Source organism: Setaria italica, chromosome IX, assembly GCF_000263155.2.
Source record: "Setaria italica strain Yugu1 chromosome IX, Setaria_italica_v2.0, whole genome shotgun sequence".
Taxonomy (NCBI): domain Eukaryota; kingdom Viridiplantae; phylum Streptophyta; class Magnoliopsida; order Poales; family Poaceae; genus Setaria; species Setaria italica.
In genome coordinates, this window is record NC_028458.1 from 39,413,505 (window position 1) to 39,418,155 (window position 4,651).

The following is a 4,651-nucleotide window of genomic DNA, read 5'->3' on the forward strand; positions in this document are numbered from 1 at the left end:
TGTCCATCGGTTTGGGGATGGTATGTTGAGCTTTGAATGAGCTTGGTGCCCATAGATGCTTGTAGTTGCTCCCAAAATCGTGCCACAAACTGAACTCCTCTGTCTGAAACTATGGTCTTGGGTACGTCACAAGGTCGAATCTTGATTTGGTGATAACCAGAACGAAGATCGATTTTGGAGAACACCTTTGCTCCGGCTAACTGGTCAAACAAGACATCAATGCGGGGCAGTGGGTACTTATTCTTGACTGTTACCGCATTGAGGGGTCGGTAATCCACACACATCCGTAAACTGCCGTCTTTCTTCTTCACGAACAGGGCGGGGCATCCCCAAGATGACGTACTGGGTCGAATGAAACCCTTTTCCAACAGGTCATGCAATTGGGTCTTCAACTCTGCTAACTCAGCGGGTGGCATCCGATAGGGTCTCTTAGATATCGGAGCTGTGCCAGGACTAACTCTATAGAAAACTCCACTTCTCTATTAGGTGGCATGCCTGGTAAGTCCTCTAGAAACACATCTGGGTACTCACGGATAACAGGGAGGTCTTCTATACGGGTTCCCAAGAGAGAAAAAGCACAAGGGTTCGAGAACTCAGGATGGGTCAAGGATAGGGTAGCACTGCCATGAGAGGGCGAGCTGATGAAAAGAGATCGGGCTGAGGTATCTAAAACAACACGATGTCGAGCCATCCAATCCATGCCAAGGATGACGTCTAAGCCTTCGAGGTCAAGGATGATAAGGTTTTCCTTGAAGAGGGTGGGGCCTAGCTGGAGAGGTACAAGAATAACGACCTGATCCGACGTTATCCTTCCTCCAGGAGTGGCGATCATATAGGGTTCCTTAGTGTGACCTACACTTAGCCCACATCCTTCCCTTGCCGTACTCCCGATAAAGCTATGGGAGGCTCCCGAATCAAACAACACCACAACAGCTTGATTTAAAACAAGAAAAGTACCCGTCATCACGGACGCACCTTCGGGAAGTTCGGCCAAGCTGGTGTAGTTGAGTCGGCCTTATCGGACTTGTACCTTGGGCCTTCTTCCTCTAGCTGCCATGGGGTTCTGGCCTTGCTGCTGAGTCTTGCTCCTGGGGCAGTCCCTTGCAAAATGCCCCTCATTGCCGCAGGTAAAACATCTGTTACTGGCTGCCGGACGAGGTGGCATTGGCAGGGTCGGCCGGGGTACTTGTGGTTGGAAGCCTGGAGAACTGGGCATTGCCGCCGACGGGGGTCGGGCGATCCATCTCCCTGACTGTTGGGGTCGGCCAGGGGCTTGTGGAGGGATCATCCGAAACCTTCGGGCTGGCGGACTTGGAAGAGCCACAGAGGCTTTCCTCTTCTGGTCGGCTCTGAGAGCTTGCATGCAATCCTCCTGGGAGATGGCCAGATTGACCAACTCGTTGTAGGTGTCCACACGGATGGGGTTCAGCCTCTCCCTGAGCTCCAAGCTCAGTCCTCGGCGGAATCTGTCCCGCTTCTTCTCATCGGTATCCGCGTGATATCCCGCATAACGGCACAGGTCGTTAAACGCCTGGGCGTAGTGCAGCACATCCCTAGTTCCCTGGGTGAGGGCCAGAAACTCATTGAGCTTTCGCTCCAGAAGACCTTCAGGAATGTGATGCGCCTTGAACGCCGTCTTAAACTCGCCCCAGCTGACTACGTGGTCAGCAGGTAGCATGGCGTGGTAGTGGTCCCACCAAAGCCGTGCGGATCCACACAGCTGCTGAGCTGCGAACCGCGCCTTATTGTTGTCGGGGCATGGAGCGGTAAGGAGCTCGAACTTGGATTCGATCGTCCGAACCCATGCATCGGCGTCAAGCGGTTCCTGGGTCTTTTGGAACAGCGGGGGCTGTGTCCCCAAAAAGTCCTCATATCTTGCGACATGCTGCTGCTGCTGTGCTCTGCCGCCATGTGGCTATTGTTGTCCTTGTACCAAATGCCTGAGCAGCTCGGTTTGAGTTGCTAGGATTGCCTCCAAGGGCGATGGTGGCGGGGGCGGGGGAAGATCCTGGCGCTGGTCACTGCTGCTGGGCATAGTTCCAGACCTCGTGCGGTGCGCCATCTACAAGAGTTAACGCCCCATTAATCTCATAACCTTAGGTGTATTCCAACGCATGGGAACGTATGAATTAAATCCTTTGATGCAACTCTTGCCAAAGGTGCATCACACGTCCTCATAGAGGAAGCACATTCCTCCTATTTCATCACAGATATCCCCTACTTGCCCTGGTACTCCACCTCAGGTAACCACACCACATACAGACTCCTAGGGTCGGGTCCACTCGAACCAAGGGGTCGGACACGGCCCGCACTCTCAGAGGGTCGGACAAGGCGGTGACGGTCTTAAGGGTCGGCGCACTCTGGTTCGCAACTAGGGTCGGCCAACTGAACAGGCTCCCCGAAAAACAACACAGGGTCGGCACCACTTACTTAACCTTGGCATTCACATCATACGAAAGGATAGAACTGTACACTGCACTGGATTGACTTTATACACAACATCGTTTCAACTCAGGAAGTACTCAACTCAAGGCTAACCTATTACAACCTTTCCAAAACTAGGCTGCCGAGAAGTACAACAAAAGAAAGAAGGTTCCCTGAGAACCCTTAAACTACCACTGGACGCTATGAGTCGGAGAAGGGGCGTCATCTTCTTCTATGTCCATGCTGGATGCTCCCTCGTCTTCCTCAGGGTCCTCCTGAGCTTCAAGTTGCATGTTGAGGGCATGCATGTCTTCAAGTTCAGCTTGGTGTTCCTCTAGGTGGGCATTGGCAATGGCCAATTCCATTTCCACCTCCATTTTCTCCTCCGAGAGCTCGATCATACCGTCCACAAGGTCGGCAACTTCTCCTTCTAGCTCGGAGATCCGGTCTTGCATGTCGTGGATCTGGACTCCACGTTGGATCAGCTGGTAGGTTTGGCCTACCAGATCTCTTCTGGCTGCTTGGAGGTACACGTGGGTGTCCGTAGCAGTCCGAGCAAAGAGTGTCATGGCCCTTCCTTGGAGCTCGATCAGCCGGTAGAACGCAGCCATGCATCTGACGTTGGTGGAGATAGTGAGCGTGGCGCAGGTAGCAGCCAACACCTCAAGATTGCCGATACGGTCCAGCCAGGCCGGGTCCATCCGACTTCTGACAGGAAAAAGACCGATCGGGTCCAGGGTGATCTCCACGGGGTGGAACTGACAGAACTGCGTGAGCAACTGGAGAGCGGCGGATTCCCACGTATCTTCCGGAGAAAGACCGTAGGCTACGATGCCCAGAGAGGGCCAGTCGGGCCGCACAGCAGGGGGTGGCACCAGTGCTTGCACGTGGCACGTCTGGATGCCCTGCTCCACATACAACCGCCCAGAGTACAAGGGTGGGGACTGATACCCAAACCATCTCAACGTGTCCCACAAGATCGCGGGAAACCCCTCGAAATGTAGGCAGGTTGATTGGAAGGTACCGTCCGCTCCAAACACCACATGTCCGGGAGCAGCCATCTGGAACCAGAAAACTGAAGCTATGTGAGATAACTCCGAAGATCAGGGGTCGGATAGAGAAGCAGAAGGGCTTAACCGAAAGCAACTAAGAGGAGCTAGAAATCCTTAGATCCAAGGAACTCTGTCGGATAGGGTTGCTGTCGAGAAGGAAACATTACCGATTTCTGTATGACGCATGCACGGCCTACCGTATTCTTAACCAAAGACAACTGCCCGAACTTTGGGTCTGACGCGGTCAGCGCCGGTGACAAGGCAACAATACGTCTCTCCCTATATTATCTAGTCGGTTCTAGCAACGTCTTAACGAACACGGTTAGCAACCTGCAGAAAACACACACACGAACCTTTCGTGCCAGCACCCACGAAAGCGTTCTCAAACATTACCGTCCACTATAGGAACGGCACCCATGCGTTTAAGGCTGCATGGACAGCACTCAACTGTGGAAATAGGTTCCTTCCGAATAGAACCATATAACCCTTCGCATACTCGCGATGCGGCATCGGCACACGTATGACAAATGTGGCGAAACAACCGTGCCAATAGGTTCGTTGGAATCGAACCATATCAACCTTCGTATGGATCACATACGGAACCTGCGCACGTATGATAGACGTGGGCGAAAACAACCGCGAAGATAGGGTCCCTGGAATGGAACTCCCTATCAACCCTCGCATGCTCGTGATGCGGAACTCGGCTCACGTATAACAGACGTGGCGAAGTGCTGGAGGAGTTAGCAACATAACCAGATACTTATGTAGTCACCTAAAACAACCCCAAAATCCCCTAGGGCCTCTCGCACTAAGTCATCCTTAACGTTGGTACGAGATTTTTGAAAGGTTCTTGCAACTTTTACATTTTCAAGAAGGGTTTAGGGCTCATTGGGTTCTCTGATATGCTGAACTCGGCTCTGATACCAGCTGTGGCGGAACCACCTCGGGTTAGCTTGATGAAATAGGGTTAAGCCGCCTAACATGCGACACCACTGCCTCAACCGAGTTAACACGAAGTGCCGTCGGATTTCATCCGATTTAATCACTTTAACAGGATCAAGTTCAGCAGACCCACACGAAGGTGAGCGGTTACAGAGAATACAACAAGTCCACTGGGTTAAGTATTCTTACTTAATTAGTTCGGCCATGAAAATTAACATCAGAGTTTCATAGAA